The 19,310-nt window shown below is 44.5% G+C and overlaps 1 protein-coding gene across 19 annotated transcripts in view; it reads right to left on the bottom strand.

Moving 5' to 3' along the window:
* The window catches only part of LOC123775303 (disintegrin and metalloproteinase domain-containing protein mind-meld), an 890,968-nt gene that overhangs the window by 25,614 nt on the left and 846,044 nt on the right, over positions 1 to 19,310 (bottom strand). The window lies entirely within an intron of this gene.

Consider the following 19,310-nt stretch of genomic DNA (forward strand, 5'->3'; position numbering starts at 1 on the left):
ACCCTCAAAGAGTTCTGGAAACACCATTTTAACATTTGTAGTACTTTAAAACTCATTGACAAAGCCTGGCAAGAAGTGACTCAAAGAACCCTGATCTCTGGCAAGAGAAAATTGTGGCCTGAATGTGTGACAGAACTAGACTTTGAGGAGTTTGAGCCTGTAAATGAAGTGCCTATTGTTGAGGAAATTGTTACTCTGGGCTGGAAAATGGGCGTGGAATTAGATGGTGCTGATGTGGAGGAGTTAGTGGAAGAACACAACGAAGAACTGACCACCGAAGAACTCCAAGCCCTTGAAAAGGAGCAGCAACAACAGGCAGCTGAGGATATTTCTTCAGAGGAGGATGAGGCAGAAGAGAATATCCCTTCCACAACAATTAGGAAGTGGTGTCAGATGTTGGAAGAAATGCAAACTTTTATTGAAAAGACTCACCCAGAGAAAGCTGTAGTAGGCCGTTGCATTAATCTTCTCAATGACAATGTGATGCCTCACTACAGGCAAATGTTGCAATGAAGGAAAAAATCTTCAATGGAGCATTTCGTTGTGAGAAAATCAAGAAGTGAGCCACAACCAGGACCTAGTGGTATGCAGGCAAAATATGCCAGAGAGTGCACTCCAGAAAAATCTTCATTGCCTGATGTTATCATGGAAGGGGACTCCCCTTCCAAACAGTAACACCTCTCCTCCTCCCCACTCCTCACCATCTTTCATACGCCAATAGGAGTCATCAGGAAGGGTAAGTAATAACTTGAACCTGCTTGATACTTGCTTGATGGCATTCTGGGAGTTCTTCTACTCCCCAGACTTGTGAGAGTTTAGTCCACCAGGCTGTTGCTTGGAGCGGCCCGCAGGCCCACATACCCATCATAGCCCGGTTGGTCCGGCACTCCTTGAAGAAAACAATCTAGTTTTCTCTTGAAGATGTCCAAGGTTGTTCTGGCAATATTTCTGATGCTCGCTGAAAGGACGTTTAACAACCGCGGACCTCTGATGTATATATAGTGTTGTCTGATTGTGCCTATGGCACCTCTGCTCTTTACTGGTTCTATTCTGCATTTTCTTCCACATCGTTCACTCCAGTACGTTGTTATTTTACTGTGCAGATTTGGGACCTGTCCCTCTAGTATTTTCCATGTGTATATTATTTGGTATCTCTCTTGTCTCCTTTCTAGTGAGTACATTTTGTGGAGAGTTTTGAGACAATCCCAATCATTTAGGTGCTTTATCTCATCTATGCGTGCTGTATATGTTCTCTGTATTCCCTCTATTTCAGCAATCTCTCTTGCTCTGAAGGGGGAAGTAAGTACTGAGCAGTACTCAAGACGGAACAACACAAGTGATTTGAAGAGTACAACCATTATGATGGGATCTCTGGACTTGAAGGTTCTCGTAATCCATCCGATCATTTTTCTGGCTGACGCAATACTTGCTTGGTTATGCTCCCTAAACATTAGGTCGTCGGACATCATTATTCCCCAAATCCTTGACATGCTGTTTTCCTACTATGGGCAGATTCGATTGTGTTTTGTACCCTGTATTATGTTTCAGATCCTCATTTTTGTCGTATCTGAGTACCTGGAATTTATCACCGTTAAACATCATGTTATTTTCTGCTGCTCAATCGAAAACTTTGTTAATGTCTGTCTGTAGTTTTTCAATGTTTTCAGCAGAGGTAATTTTCATGCTGATTTTTGCATCATCTGCAAAGGATGACACAAAGCTGTAACATACTTTTGTAGTGTAGATTTGGGTGAATTAGGTATAAAATTTACTTGGAAAGGAAGTTTTTGGGGAGTCAGGAATGGATTAATTAATTTCCCATTATTTCATATGGGGAAATTAGCTTTGGTTTACGAGTTTTTGGGTTACGATCTGTCTCCAGGAATGGATTAAATTCTTAAACCGAGGTACCCCTGTAGATTGAAAATTGATGTCAGAATACTGGAAAGATTATAAATACTTTGATAGTGATGTGTGTCCAAATTTAAAATATTTGTTAAAATTCCATTTAGTGTTCTATTATTATGAGACTAGTGTTTCAATGCGCGCCTTTTATATTGTGAACAATTTGATACCAAAATGAAAGACGTAACGTGAAAATTGATGTTATCAAACTGAAAAGAGTACAGGGGTACCTCGGTTTAAGAATTTAATCCGTTCCTGCAGACGGTTCATAACCCGAAAATTCGTAAACGGAAGCAAATTTTCCCATAAGAAATAATGAGAAATGAATTAATCTGTTCCTGACTCCCCAAAAACTTCCCTTCAAAGTAAATTTTATACCTAATTCACCCAAATTTTCACTACAAAAGTATGTTCAAGTTTTTACTTACCCTTGCTGATGACTCCTATTGGCATATGGAAGATGGTGAGGAGGGGGTAAAGAACAGGTGTTACTGTTTAGAAGGGGAGTCCCCTTCTATTATAACATCAGGCAGTGAAAATTTCTCTGGAGTGCACTCTGGCACGTTTTGCCTGCATACCACTAGGTCTTGGTTGTGGCTCACTGCTTGATTTTCTCACTTTTCTCACAAGGAAACATTCCACTGAAGATTGTTTTTCCCTTCTTTCCAACACTTGTCTGTAGTGAGGCATCACATTGTCATTGAAAAGATTAATGCAATGGCCTACTACAGCTTTCTCTGGGTGATTCTTCATCAAAACTTTGTAGTCCTTCCCATACTGCACACATTTTCTTAATTAATGAGGAAGGGACACATTCAAGATTTGTTGTACTGCATAGCTAGTTCAACAACACGAGTACCACTGTCATGTTTACGAATGATCTTTTGTTTTTCTTCTATGGTTATCCTCACATGTGATTTCTTGCCTTGAACCTTACCTCTGGCTTTCTTGGGACCCATAGCGATATATATAATAACTACTTTTATGCTCAAATGGCCAAAACTGACAAAAAACTGTAAACCCTTGTGAAGAATTCAGGCAGGAGAGTCACTGGGTGCGAGGCACTGGTAAACTGAGGCGCGATCGCCGTGCCACCACACACTAGATCGGCCATACGCGTATAAACAAACTCGTATCCCGATGCAAAGTTCGTATCCCGATTCAAATTTTCTGAACAAAGGCTCATAACCCGAAAAGTTTGTAAACAGGGACGTTCGTAACCCAAAAAGTTCGTAAACAGGGACGTTCGTAACCTGAGCTACTACTGTTTACATATTAGGTTGCGGGTGTGCTAATTGGTGCTCACTCATGGGTGACAGTTGGCCGACTTTAGGCTTTGCTGTGGGGGGTTGCGCCGGGCTTTTAGACCTTATATGCACAAATCCCTGTAGGGAATTCTATTGCGAACACAATGATTCCAAAAGGAACGACATAATATGAGAATTAAGGTGAGAAAACTGAAACGCGTATACACATTTTACTGCTTTTGTGCGCTCATGGGTAACGTTCAGCTGATGGCTGAGCATAGCATCGGCTGAGCATAAGCTCTGGTAAGGAGTCCAACTGGTGCTTAAGATCAGGAAGAGAAAGTGGGACATTTGGGGGAAGATAAATGTAACAGACTGCATACTATTTACTCACAAAGATACGGGTCACAGAACATTGGATGGGCGACTGTAAAAGTAGGGAGACAAAGGGAATATCAGTACGAATCAAGAGAGTAGTAGAGTTATGTGCCCCAGCAAAAGTTGGAAAGGGGGGGGGGGAGGGGAAAGGAATAACCACGGAAGTGACCAGGACGAGCACTAGGCATCAGCTTCTGGAGACAGACACAAGGTGGTGAAAACTGTGTTATCAAAAGTTGGAGTTCATATTGGAGTTAATGGAATATTCACGAATATTCCATTAAAGAAGAGACATTGTCAAAAATAGAGAGAACAGAAATGGAGAACAAGGAAGAAATGGACTTGCTGGTCTACCATGGCGACAGATGGTGGTGTGCACTGCATCTCTCCCATTGACACCCCCGATCCCTTGGAGGGTTTTCAGGACCCGTTGTTACTTGGCAAGCATTCTGATCACGTGGTTCTCCCAGTCTTGGAGGGGGATCCAGAGTGTGTTTTCCTGGACAGTAAATATCATAGTAACGCTAATAGATTGGAGGTGAAATATCGCCAAAGTCCTGAGGTACCCTGTGACCCTCTGCAGTCTCCGTTTCCAAGCCCTCTACTCACTCAAGGTAGGACGAGTTTTCCCTGGCCTACTAACATTCATCATTGCCTTTGATGCCGATACACCTGCTGATTGGAGTGTTTTTGGAAATGACAGGCACAAAGTCTTCTTTATCATGTCATTCACAAGTTCTTTAAGATCAAAGTGCATGATATCAGACCAAATAAACACAGGAACTTGATTGCGGTGGACCAATCACTCCAAGGACCTGGAGCTTTCAGACGTTATTGACATCTGTGGTTACAAAGTCCATTGTTATAAACCTCTGGATGACCGTTTGTTACGATATGCGTTCTGGCATGCGAACTGCGAACGACATCAAGGCGCAACTGCAGGATGATGACATTCCGATCTTCGGTGCCAGGGTGGCAGGAAGTTTCCGCGTAAGATTAATGGTGAACAATGTGATACCGGCACTGCCCTCCTTACTTTTTTTAACTTCTTTCCCCCTGATCGGGTTTGGATTAATGGATTCCTCCATAAATTGGAGGTGTACGTCCCCCGTCCCACTCAGTGCTCTCATTGTAAAGGTTTTCACCATATCTCACAAGGCTGCACCAACGACGTCAAATGTAGCAAATGCTCTGGTTCCTATTATACTCGTGCCTGTGTGTCCAATATGCTCTGCTGCCCCAACTGTGGTGGTGATCATGCCATCACATTTAAGCAATGTCCTTCCTACGTAGCGGTGCAAACCAAGGCTCTTCCCGTCGTCACCCTGCCTTCCAGTCGTGCTGTGCTTCATCCTAACCCAGTTCCTCATCACCCCCTGCTTCCCGCTCTGCCGCTGACTTTGCCTGTGCCTGACCTGTCTGCCAATGACGTTCCTCTCACCACCGAGACCTCTTCTCTCCCGCACACCGTACAACTGAGTCCCGATCTTGTTGACATTATTGTCACTCGTGTTGTGGATGCCCTCGAAAAGGTGCTGGTCCGACTCCTCACCAAATTCTTTTCACAGTCCATCCTACCCGTTCCTGAGGCTGACCCAACGCATTCCTCGTCTACTTCTCCTATAGTTGACATCCAACCTACCACAGCTGCCTCTGCTATCTCCAGTGTGTTTGAAATGATGCTGGACAATGCCCTTCAGAACTCATTGTGCACCTTCCCCGTGTCTCTCCCCAGGCTGCCTTGCCACAAATTTCTATCCCCGCTACTAAGAGGAAGCAATCCTCCGTCATCCCAACTTCCAAGCGCTCTGCTACCTTGCCTGACGGGCCCTATGAACCTCACTCCCCCACAATTTGTCCTCATGCCTCTCCTAGGTCTTCCTCCCGTTGTCCTGCTGGCGCTTCTAAGAAGTCCGATGCATTTGCGTATCAGCCACAAGGCTCCAGTTTCCGTCTATGTACCTTTCCCTGTCCTAACCTCACCTGTCCCACCCTGACTTTCTCTGACCTTGTACACATTCTCCCCTTGTACCTTCCTCTGCTCACACCTCCCTTACTGTCTCATGTCTGCTTCGCGCCTGCCTCCTACACATCTTTCGCCTCCCGCCCTCTGTCTCTTGCCTACGTCCCTCGCTTTCTTAATTAATGCGGCAACACTTTGCGTTCGCCTTATGTTCTCATTATTCCTATCCTGTGTCCCTTTCCTCTTGTTTGTCTCTCTTGTCTTTATCCTCGCCCACATGGACGTTGTTGTTATCTTCCTGCTTCTGTCACATCATGACCGTTGATGTGCCACTGTGCATTGAAGCATAAGCATCTTTCTACATTACCACTCGTGCAGTCATTGGGAGGATACACCTTCATTCAAATTGCACGTATTGCAAAGAAGAAGAAAAAGAAGAAGAAAAAGAAGAAGAAAAAGAAGAAGAAGAAGAAAAAGAAGAGGAAAAAGAAGGAAGAAACAAGGGCAAAGAAGAACACAGTATACTAAGTAAAATCAGGATCAGGATTAGTGAAATCGGGGTTAGGAGGCATTGGTATATCTAGCAAGGGCTATGGAGTCAAGGGAGTGGGAGGATAGACCAGAGGCAGATGGACAGAGTTTGGAGAAGGAGAAGACATTGGAGAGGAGTGGTCAAGGAAATCAGGGGAAGCGGGGACAGAAACGGGGGAGCGCACCTCATCAAGGGCAGCAACAAAGAGAGAATCGAGGACCATGGGAACCTCCATAGCTGGGACAGGGGGCTCGACCACCGAAACCACAATACTGTGTGGTGGTGTTATGCTATATACACACATTATATATAAATATCTACCTGTTTTATTTACCATACTTGTACAAATAAACTGGTATGGTGCCCAAAGACCATCGTGGTAACCAGTAAACAACACCGTCGTCTGCACAGTGATGTCGTGCAGACGACGCCACCGCCCTCACCAAAATGGCGGCTCCAAACCTTCTCTTGCTGTTTATACCCTCTATACACACGTTATATGTAAGTATCAACATTTGTGTTCACCATAGCGAACCACTAAGCTGGTATGGTGAGTGCAGTCAATAAAAGGTGGCCACACACAGTCAAAAGACATCGCCATCACCCTCCCTCCCACAGCATTACTCCTCCCTCCATGGCGCACAGCGCTAAATATCACCACAATCCTGCTATTATCAGAACCCTGGTCAGTTTTATCACAGTCAGGGGTCTTCTGTAATAATATCATCACTACATAATAGCATGAACAAGTATATTTTGGCATTTTTAGGCGATGCTGTGGTCACAAGCTGAACAGCAGTGCTGTTAGCTCATGCTGCGTGCGTCAGGCTTGGTTACTCAATCAATACTGAAGCCAATAACACCCGGGAATTGGCCCACGATTTTTTTAAAAAATGGCGTCTGTTTACAAGAGCCCTGATGAAGGTGTGGTGAACCCCCGTGTATCCGCGGGCCGTTTAAATCTTGCGTAGTACTCCAACACGTCATATGACGTGATGCGCACTTGACTGGAACAACGTCCAACACGTCATATGATGTGATGCGCACTTTAAAGGTTAAGGAGGGAACTGAGGAACCCAAGGGAACCCAGAACCGAACCCGGGGAGGAGGCGCACCCATATCAAACTCATACAGGAAGAGGGGATAGGAAAACCCCTCCCCCTGAAACAACAAGCCCTGCGACGAGGGTACCAACACACAAGCGGGGTCAAACGGGGCCAATGCACCCCAAGTCAACTCCTCCCCAGCCCCGGGAACCCCCCACATCAGGACCCAGGGCCAAGCTGTCCTCCAAACCCTCCTCTGGAGAAAAGGCAGAGTCCGCCTGAAAAGCCGGGATGTAGGGGGTTCGCTGGTACGGCCCCAGGGCTCCAGCAGGAGGAACAGGCTCGAATGCCTCCTCCGCCGATCTGGAAGGGGCATTCCCCAAAGCTGCCCGAGACTCACCACCAGGCAAGTCTCGCCTCCCTCGCAGGCAAACCCAGCCCCGATTCTGAAACCCTCAGACGTTTGGGAGCCGGGAACAGGGGAGGGGGAGAAGCAGGATGAACCAAAGCAGGGGAAGGACTAGGAGGTACAGAAGAAACCAAAAGAAGTCGAGGCATTTAACACCCCCAACTCTGGGTCCCTATAACCAACTCGAACTGCGCAGCTGCAAATCGGCAGCTGCATGCAATCCGGAAAGGCAACCAACCTTGCGCGTTGCAGCAACCTAAACCGTGCATGCTTGCACCCAAATATCAATCTCATTGGACTGGGTGAATTGAAGTACAAACAAGGAACACCACTCGCAGGACTCAGGGTCAAAGGTGTCATTGACCCAACAAGCAGCATGTCGGAGACAAAAACGGCAAGTGTCACCCTGAGTCAAGGGGACAGAGCAACCTTCAAACTCACACAAGGCGAGGTGGGACTCTGAGGTCTCTTCCATCGAACCACTTAGCCCCCAAGGAGGTTTCCAGGGCACTTAGGCTGACTGCTAAGGGAAACCCAGGCAAGGTACTGCTAACCAGTTATCCCAGAGCTACCAAGCAAACAAACTATAAGCTGGACCCCTGCGACGTGTGCAAGCACGGGGACCTAGTGGAGGGGCCATCAAAATCATACAAGTGGTCATACCACCACACAAGGCAGACCCCCGCCAGGCAAAACAAAACAAAAATAAAAGAAACACCCCACAAAAGCACAACGTCTCCAGGTGAACAGAACCGGTCGCTCTGCATATATCAGACAGCTGCACAGTACCTCGAGCCCCTGCCAGCGACGAAACTACCTCCTTCCCAAGGGAAAACAGGAGCAAGAACCACCCCAGCTGAACCCCAAGGCAGGCAATCACCGAGCAGCAGCAGAACCACACGGAGGTAGTTCCCAAATGGCTCAGGGAAGATAACCCTGAAGCCGCAAGGGCAGTACTTACAGGGCACCTAGGGAAGGCGACACTAGGTGTATGCAGCCTCAGTACTCATGTGTTACTCCTGGCTTGTATGATACCAAAACTAAACAACAACACTGCACTGCAGCACTCCTCAAAGGATAGAGCCAGAGTTGATCAACCATTCGCCCTCACAACAGCCTGTGAACTGAGGAAAGTTGCCGGTGTGGAGGTCTGGGACCCCTTAGACAGATGTGCAGCGTTTGTGGTGACGTCATACTTGTTTCCTTGGTTTTGATTGGGAAGTTCTGTTGCTTGTTCGGCTTTCGGTTTGCAATTTATTTGATCAGCAGTAGTTTGTTTTGGAATTCCTACCTTTCTGGGTGCCTGACCTGGTAGATGGCAGACAAAGAATGCTTCCAATTACATGGGGGTTTCTTTAGGCCATTGCTCCTCGTGCCTCTCTTGTGGGGGCCAGGTTTTGGCTCTAATCCCCGGTAGGCCTAGAACTCCTTCGATTGACTCCTCCCACGGTCTAATATATACACATCAGCCCGGTATAGCTCCAAGGAGCTGAAGGAGCTCTCCACAGAAAAAGCTTTCGACAGAGTTCCACATAAGAAGTTGTTCTGGAAACTGGAACATATTGGAGGAGGGACAAGTAGGCTTATAACATGAATGAAAAATTTACTGACAGAAAAATTAGGGTAGTAATCAGTGGCAATGTATCGGACTGGAGAAATGCCACTAGTGAAGTACCACAGGGTTTAGTTAATGTTCATTGTCTACATAAACAATCTATCAATTGGAATACAGAATTATATGAACATGTTTGCTAATGACGTTAATATAATAGGGAAAATAGGAAACTTGTTTGATTGTCCAGCCCTTCAAGCAGACCTGACCAAAATAAGTGAATGGAGCACCACTTAGCAAATAGAATTTAATGTGAATAAGTGCCATGTTATGGAATGTGGAATAGGAGAACATAGACCCCACACAACCTATAAATTCTGCGAGAAATCTTTAAAGAATTCTGATAAAGAAAGAGATCTAGGGGTGGTTCTAGATGGAAAACTATCAGCTGAGGACCATATTAAGAACATTGTGCGAGGAGCCTATGTTACACTTTCTAACTTTGAATTGTTTTTAAATACATGGATGGGGTAATACTAAAGAAATTGTTCACGACTTTTGTTAGACCAAAGCTGGAATATGCAGCGGTTGTATGGTGTCCATATCTTAAGAAGCACACCAGCAAACTGGAAAAGGTGCAAAGACGTGCAACTAAATGGCTCCCTGATCTGATGGACAAGAGCTACAAGGAGAGGTTAGAGGCATTAAATATGCCAAAACTAGAAGATAGAAAAAAAAAGAGGCAATATGATCATTATGTACAAAATAGTAACAGGAATTGATAAAATTGATAGGGAAGAATTCCTGAGACCTAGAACTTCAAGAACAAGAGATCGTAGATTTAAACTAACTAAACAAAGCTGCCAAAAAAAATATAAGGAAATTCACTTTCACAAACAGAGTGGTAGACGGTTGGAACAAGTTAGGTGAGAAGGTGGTGGAGACCAAAACCGTCAGTAGTTTCAAAGCGTTATATGACAGTGTGCTGGGAAGACAGGACACCATGAGTGTAGCTCTTGTCCCGTAACTATACTTCGGTAATTATATTAGACAAGAAGACTTAGCAGGATGAGCAAAATACTGTAGTCCCATTGAATAGCAAAGGTGCAATAGGCACATTGAGAAAGAACTTGATCAACATCAAAAGCCCAAGACTCTCAACCTTTTGCAGTGTCCAAAAGAGAACTTGATAAACATGATACAAACCTTCAAAGAATAAATTAACATCCAGGCTGTGACTCATACATTAGGCTGCATGCAGTCACATCGAACAGCCTGGTTGACCAGACCACCAACCCGGAGACTTCGTCAGAGACTAGGCTCTGGAGACATTGATTGTCAGAATCATTAACAGTATACAGGTACCATTTTCTAATACACTCATGAGTCTTTTTTATTTATATAGAACATCATATAACATTAAAAGTACTGTATACCGAGGCCTATTTAGTACAGCATGATTAGAATTATCCCATCGCACCGTAATCATTTATAACTTTACTTATTATGATAGACAAATTCACTTCTACTATACCTCTTTAAATTCTGAGTTTCTTTTCAAAATTGTTATAAACTCATGATATTCTCAATATATACACATATGCTCTTCTCATTAAACAATTCATGTGTTTCTGCATATTTCCCCTTTCTTTATGTAACCATTAGGAAATCTAACTTATTGAACTGGTTTCACAGTGCTTATTTGCATGTAGTATATGCAATAAAAGTTGTAAAAAACAAAAAACCAGCACAATGTAAAATAATGCCATTTATTGGATGAGCCCCAGAAGCTCCCTGAAATGACTTGAACTGATATGTGCTATATTAGTTTGGAGTCATCAGTCACAGAAGTTCTTATGCCTACAGGGAACCACAAGCCAGATCCCGGTCCCTTCAGCAAGGTACAGGGAGCAATGAGCTATGAGCACTCTACATATAAGGTATGTCATAATTGAAATGGACCGGGAAAGGACCAAGAGAGGTAACTGAATCAAAACAGACCACTATCTGGTTAACCTGTGCAATATACATCCCAAAAGATATAAATAACTCTCCTACAAAGAAACCAAACAAGTAAACCTTCAGGCGATTAGCACTTCCGCTTGTTAGCGCTATTCCCTACCCACGGGAAGGGAGCTGGCAGCCCACCACTCCAGTTATTGAATGATGAAAAACCACCAACCGAAGGGATGGAGGGTGTCAGGGAGCCTCTGGCGCTTACCAAGAAAATGGCATTTCATTACATTCAATGCTGGTTTTCTGTGGGGACCCCTGTCAGCTCCCTGAAGCTAACTAACCCAAAGATAAGCAAAATGAGCGATTTACCCAGGAGGTGGCAGCACTGCAGGTCTCAAGATGAAGACACAGACGGCTGCGACAGGCACCCCTAAGCCACACATGGCTAGGAAGGAACCAGAAAGTTCACTAGATACCAGGGAGCCAGGAACCTGTTTGACCTCCAAAAAATTTTGGTTGACATTGAACAACTTTTCCGAAACCGAGGTCATGGCCCCTAGGTAACAGGGGCATAGGGTGAAAGAAACTTTGCCCATTGTTTCTCGCCGGTGCCCGGGATAGAACCCGGGATCACAGAATCACAAGTCCAGCGTGCTGTCCGCTCGGCCGACCGGCTCCTAAGCTACCTGTCGCCCCTCCAATATTTTCCAGTTTCCAGAACAACCTCTTATGTGGAACTCTGTCGAAAGCCTTTTTTAGGTCCAGATAGATGCAGTCAACCCAACCATCTCTTTCCTGTAATATCTCTGTGGCTCGATCATAGAAACTGAGTAAATTCGATACACAGGATCTTCCAGATCGAAAACCATACTGTCTGTCTGATATTATATCATTTCTCTCCAGGTGCTCTACCCATTTAGTTTTGATTAGTTTTTCCAATACTTTCACTATTACACTTGTCAATGATACAGATCTATAATTGAGGGGGTCTTCCCTGCTGCCACTTTTGTAGATTGGAACTATGTTAGCCTGTTTCTACACGTCTGCTACGATTCCTGTATACAGGGATGCCTGAAAGATCTGGTGAAGTGGAATGCTGAGCTCGGATGCACATTCTCTCAGAACCCATGGTGAAACTCCATCTGGGACAACTGCTTTGTTCTTACTTAGCTCCTTTAGCATATTTTCCACTTCATCTCTAGACACCTCTATACACTATATGTTGTCCTCTGGAATTCTTATTGTGTCTGGTTCTCTGATGATTAAAATTTGTACAAACACACTTTGGAACTTTTCATTTAGTGTTTCACACATTTCCTTTTCATTTTCCGTGAATCTGTTTCCCATTTTCAACCTCAAGATATTATCCTTTACCTGCAATTTGTTGTTTATGAATTTGTAGAATAGGCCCGGTTCTGTTTTACATTTATCCGCTCTCCCTCTTTCAAAAATTCTTTCTGCCTCTCTCTTTACTGCCGTAGAGTTGTTTCTCACATCTTTGTATCACTGGTATGTTTGGGGGGTTTGGCCTCTTCCTATACTGATTCCATTTTTGTGTCTTTTGGTCTCTGGCCCTCTCACAATTTCTGTTGAACCAATCCTGTTTTCTGGCCCTGCATCTCTGTTTTGGTAATTACCTAAGTGTAGTTACAGGATGAGAGCTACGCTTGTGGTGTCCCGTCTTCCCAGCACTCTTTGTCATATAACGCTTTGAAACTACTGACGGTCTTGGCCTCCACATTCTTGGTATGAATGTTTGTGTGCCTACTAATATTTTGCAAAATTTGGTATACACTTCATTTACTTCCCTGCCTAGCAACAAGTCTGTCCAATTACACTCATTAAAAAATTTTGAAGTTCCCCATAGTGACCTCTCCTTAAATCGAGTTTATCAACTTTTTCAATGTCCCCATTTTCTTCTAGATGACATCTTAAAGCATAATCAATGTTTAACAGGACGTGATCACTCTTCCCCAGAGGAGGAAGGTACTGAATGTCAAATATCTCTTCTTCTTTCCTGGTGAATACTAGATTCAGTACTGACGGTACATCTCCTCCCCTCATTCTTGTGGCCTGCTTTATGTGTTGATACAAGAATGTCTCCAGAATGAGGTCCACAAATCTGCATGTCCAAAAGTCCTCTGTTCTTACTTCATAGGCCTCCCAGTCTATTGCTTTAAAGTTGAAGTCCCCCAGTATCAACAGTCGTGATTTATCTTTATCTGCTTGTACAATAATATCTCTCATGACCATTATGAGGCCCTCTCGTTTGTCATCCAGTTCTTCCTTTGTCCATGTGTTGCTTGCTGGTGGGCTGTAGGCATTTAAAATTATCAGCTTATCATTCTGATTCCAGATCTGCAATGCCATTATGTCAATATCTCGAGGGTTTTCAAATATTAACTCTCTTATCGTCAGGTGTTTTTTCACCAGTACAGCCACTCCTCCTCTCTTCCTAGTTTTCCTGTCATGTCTACAAACTGAATAGCCTCTTGGGAATATGACTTCATTTAATATATTTCCTTCAAGTTTCGTCTCTGATAATGCGACAATATCTGGGACCCTAAGCTGACTTATATCTTGCAATTCCAAAGTTTTTGACCTCACTCCATCAATGTTGGTATATACAATTTTCAGGAACATGTTCCCTTTTCCTTTGCTCTTTACTCCCCCTTCCACTACTGATTTTGTTGCTTTGTTTTTATGTACCATTTCACAAGCTTTCCAGTCCCTGTCACTTTGTAGAAAAAATAATTTCTGTCTTCTTCATTTCTATTCCCATTTAGACGTTTTGCCTCAAGTTCATTTTCAGCTTTTCTCTGTCTTCCTTGGAGAGGTCTTGTCTTATTGACCAAAGTTTGCCAACCTCATCACTCTGCAATTTCCTGGCATTTCTAAGCACTTCCATCATGTTTTTCACTCCATTAAACATCACCCTTAAAGGGCGGTTCTTGTCTTTCTCATATTTTCCTATTCTTCTAAAATCACTGACATTTTCCCTTGAGCCTTCTCCTAAACCTACTATTTTCTCTATGATTTTCATCTATTCTGCTGCTCAGTCCACCCTAGATGAAATTTCCTTCTCTAAATATCCAAAAATTATTATGGACTTACTTCTGTCTGCAGTGTTTTGTACTAGTTTACTGTTGGTAACCAGTTCTTTCCTAATTGCTTGCCTAATTTCTGCTTCTTGTTGGTCATTTCTGATTTTGACTTCCGAACACACTTCTTTGATAGTCTCTCTCTCTCTCTTTTACAACTTGAGCATATGTCGCTTTTATTTCTTCTTTATACTTTTCTAGTTCTTTATTCACCTCCTCTGTGTGAGTTGTCAGTGAAGTTTCCAGTTGGAGATCCTAGCTTAACTCTATATTAGCTCTCAGGCTCCCTTGGAGTTGTTCTCCATATGAGTATTTTCTTATTTATTTCTTCAATGTCACCACACTTCACTTTCCACACCTCATTTTCTTTCACTAGTTCCTTGATTTGCTCCTCCTGATTTGTTACCTTGTCTGTTAATGCAGTAATAATCTTACCTTGCTGAAGCATACTCCGTTTTAGAGTGCAAAGCTCACTTCTAAGAGCTCCATTGTCCTCTTCCAATTTAAGCACTTTTTCTTCATACTTCTTTTGCATATCTTCAATTATCTCTAACCTGCCAAGAACACCTCCTTTCCTTATATCTTGTGGTGGGAATCCTTTGAAACGATCATCTGTTGGTGGGTCTACATCCCCAGTGGTGGCGGCGGTGGCCATCTTTGTTTTTGTACTAGAACCAAAAACTTTTCCACTCAGCTATTTTCCCTCACTTTTACTTGCTTATTGTATTTTATTTGCTTTTGCACTTCCCTGAACCTTTATGTAACCTGGGACACCACTGTAGCCCTCAACCTGTTCCCAATACTTAGGTAATTTGATATTTCCAGGAGCTTGTTGCAGTGTGACTCCTGCCTCCTCAAGCTCACAGTCACCTCATTGTCAGGGAGTCACAGTGACTCACAGTCACTCACATTGTGTGTATGTGTATATGTATGTGTAGGTGTATATACATAATATATATGTATATGTGTGTGTATACTTTTTCTTTCGGAAGGGGGTCTGTTCCCTTCTCTGTTGACGGGACGCTGGGGGAGCAGCTTGCTCTGCTAACTCTCGCATGGTCCCGCAGTTAGTGGGCGCTTTTGGTTGTCTTCCGGCCTCTGGTGGCAGCGGTGGATGGTTTCTTCCCCTTTGGGGGGGGTTCAGGGCTGGCGGGGTGGGCTTCTTCCCCTGCGCTTCGTCGTGTCATCTTCGTGGGTGCATTGGACGTGGTCGATCCGCCCCATCCTTTTGGGGTTTCCGTCTGCTCTATGCAGATATGGGCCTGTCGAATCTGCGGTTCTTCTGGACTTCTTCAGTCTGCGCCCTGGATTCTATTCCCTCATTGGAGGACAGTTGTCTCCTGTCCGGCTTCTGTTGGGGCCGGGTGCCTTGATGGTAGCCCTGGACCTCCAGGTCAAATCTTGGCTTTCCTCTCCAGTTTTCCGGGACTGGCATCGTTGGTGGTGGGGCTTCAGGCTTGCCGCTTTTGTTGCCTTCCCTAGTTTGTAATTGGCACTTGGTGTATTTACGCATTTTTACCGGATCTTGGTGCCCTGTCTGAGTCTGCTTGGGATTCGGTGTCTGGCCTACCTCGACGACTGGCTGGTGTGGGCTCCCAGTCGGTCTGCTTGTGGCTGTTCCATTTGTTTCCGTCCCGGGTTCGGACCTGGCTGGGTCTTGTTTAGGGCTCTTGGGCCACTCATTGTCTTTCCCTCCAGAAGTGTTGCTGCTGCTGTGGTCCCGCCTTTGGCTTTTCATGAGGGGGTCCCGGGTTGCTCGATGGTTGCTCGAGCAGTTGTGCAGGAGTCTGAACTTTGATGTGCTGGTCTGCCCGCAGGGTCGGGTTTGGCTTCGGCATCTGTTTGGTTCCTTCGGAGACTCCCCTTCCGCCTCTCTTGCAATTGTTGGGTTCGTTCCTCCGGGGATCTCGTGTTGGTGCTGCATCACCAACTTCCTCTTTTGGGTTTTCGGGGTTATGTGCCTTGGCACCTCCCCGAGCCTTCGCTCGATGTGTTCACGGATGGGTCATCTCTCAGCTGAGGCTTTGTGACCAGTGCTCACCAGGTCGGCCGGGGATGGTAGGGACTGTCCATCCGTCGGGCTAACAGCACGATTTAGGAGTTCATGGCTGTCTGGTTTGCACTTCGGAGGGTTTGGGTCACTCAGTACTCTACCATTCAGCTCCATTCAGACTGTTCTCTGGTGGTTCTTTGCCGGAACCACAGGGTTTCTCTTAGGTGTTTGGCCTTTGGGGTTGGTATCTTAGAGTGGCTCGTTTGCTGGATTCTCAGGGTTTGGCTAACCGTGAGGTTCATGTCCAAATGTGTCCTGCGTCCTGGCGGACAGCTGTCTCGGTTCATTCCTCTGTTCGCGGATTGGCCAGTCGTCGCCGACTCGTTCCGTTGGCTCCGCCGGACGTATGGACTGCTGGCCACGGACGTCTTCGAGTCGGCGTGGTCTAGGCGTCGCCCATTTTATGTGGCGCCTTTACCCGCCTGCGAGGCATTCACGGTGGATACCTATCGGCAGGACTGGTCGAGGTGGGGGTACTTGTTCCTCTTCTCCTGGTCCAGCTGTTGCTTCGAGTTCTGACTCGGTTGGAGCCCATTCCCACGAGAGTAGTCTTTATGGTCCCTTGGTGGCCGGCCCAGCTTTATTTTCAGACGCTGCTTGATAGGTGTCCAAACCCGGGGTGTTTTCTCACGGCTCCGCCTCTTTCGGCAGGTTGGAACGGTCCTGTACGTGACTGGTTTGGCTTTCTCCTCGGCTCTTCACGTCTGGTATTTTGACGCGAGTATCACCATCACCAAACCCCGCCCCGAAACTCTCAGAGTCGGAAGCAGGGGAAAAAAGAAGCAGGATGAACCACACCCACCTGGGAATGAAGCAGGGGCGCAGAAGGAACCAAGGTCGAAGCAACCAACGCCACCAGAATCTGGGACCCTAAAACCCAAGCGGGGCATCTCTGGGGCCTCCAACCTGGCAATCAACCTAGCCTGTTGCAGTAAGGAAAATCGAGAATGTAATGCAGCTGCTGCATGATCCTTAAGATCAACAGACAAGGAATGAGTAAAGCGAAGTACAAGCAGGGAATAAGACCCCACAAGAGGAATGAGTAAAGCGAAGTACAAGCAGGGAATAAGACCCCGCAAGACCCTGGGTTGGTGCCACCACTGACCAGCAAGAGCGGACTTGGAAGAAGTAGCCATTGTACGATCGAGCCCCACAGGGGTTTTCCAGGGCCCGTAGGATGAATGAGCCCCTACAGGAAACCCTGGCACTGGGGCTAGCTAAGCCGGTAGAACCCTGTCAAGTAGCAGGCAATCTGACCACCAGTAGCAGCTATGAAATCTCAGGGAAACAGAGGATGACTACCAACACAGCCTAGGCTTTCTTAATAAGTAGCTAAGCAAACCACCTCTGTTTAAAACAAGGCAAGAACAATAGTAAATGAAAAAAAAAAAAAAAAAAAAAAAAAAAAAAAAAAAAAAAAAAAAAAAAAAAAAAAAAAAAAAAAAAAAAAAAACCGAAGACACACAACCAACAAACTGGCAGTCAGAGAGAAACATCAGCTGCTGTGCTTAAGTAAAGTTAGCTGCACCAGCCACAGTGTGCCCCTCCCAGCCAATAACACTCCTTTACCCTGGGCAAGACAGAAAGCCCTAGACCCTCGACGTACCCCAAGGCAAAGGTATCATCAAGTGATGAAGACCCCCAAACACGGAGTGATTCCCTAACGCCCCAGGGAAGATATTCCTGACAGGCAAAAGCAGTACTCACGGAGCACCTAGTGAAGGTCACCCTAGGTGCATGTTGCTCCTGTACACTAAGACACATGGCCTCCACACCAACACACAGTTCGAACAGCCACACAGGACAAAAATCCAGAACAGATACTTGAGGCTAAAGGTGACTGAAGTGACCACTAATACAACAGTTCAAGAACTATAGTGGTGGGCTGCTGGCTGAGCTGGCTCCCCCTCCCCCACCCCCTATGGGGGGAAAGGGTAGCACTAACAAGCAAAAGTACTAGTCGCATGAAGGTTTCCTTGTTGTTTTTTTTTCTAGGGGAGTTATTTTGATTTTTTGGGATGTAGATTGCACAGGTTTACCAGACAGTGGTCTGTTTTGATTTGCCTACCTTTCTGGGTCCTTCCTCGGTCGATGGCAATTATGATATACTTTAAATATAAAGTGCTCATAGACCATTGCTCCCTGCGTCTCTCTGAGGGGACCAGGTTCAGGCTCATGGTTCCTGGTTGGCATAAGGACTCCTATGACTGATGACCCCAAACTAATATAACCCATATCAGTTCAGATAGCTTCAGGGAGCCAATGGGGCTACCCACAAAAAACAGGGATAATAATACTACATAAAATAAAAATAAAATTATTAACCACCATTATCCAGTGAAGCAATTCTGTATCATGAAAACTTTTCTCTAATGAACTCTAAATTTGTTTTATATCAAGGCAGGGGTAAATTTGCAGATATATACACAAGCACATTTATATCTTTACTTTGTCCCAGCATGTGTGAAAAGTATGCCCGATATAGAAGTCTGTGCATTTGTGGTACAGTATTTGTCTAAATCACTAATTATTAATGTGTATTCAATCACAGTGTACAACAAACATATTGGCTATGTTTATTCACTAAACTTTCCCAGTAATTGAGAAGGAATGGTAAAAACTGATAAATATTTAAAAGTAATTGTTACTGTTAATTAATGTAACACATTCAATGCTGAATTTAGGTAGTGACAGAATTTGCATTTCACTTCAAGCATCAAGTTCACCAGAGCTTAATGCTGGGTAACAAAGATTAAAGTAAAATATATAATGTATATAAAGTTAATTATTCTTATTTTAAAATTATAAATGCTTCGCCTCAAAATGACATGCAACATCACTGATTTTAGCCGAGTTATTAAACCATGTGAATACTCTTATTGTAAATAAATGTTTACTTGTATCTTTTCTTTTGAAAATAGTAAAACAGAAAAGTACTGAAAAATATCACACACCAATTAACACCTTTTATCTCAAGAAATCATAATAAGCATTAACTATCATCTTTTCAGAAATTTTATTAATTTTGTTTGCAGTTATAAAATATAAACCAAATGATTCATGAAAATGACCATTTACAATCCTAACTACAGAATGGCGGGCTGGCTGCTGCGCCCACCTTACTGGGTTAATACGAATTGGGGAGTAAAATTCAATAATAAAGCACTA

Source organism: Procambarus clarkii, chromosome 70 (assembly GCF_040958095.1).
Source record: "Procambarus clarkii isolate CNS0578487 chromosome 70, FALCON_Pclarkii_2.0, whole genome shotgun sequence".
NCBI lineage: Eukaryota > Metazoa > Arthropoda > Malacostraca > Decapoda > Cambaridae > Procambarus > Procambarus clarkii.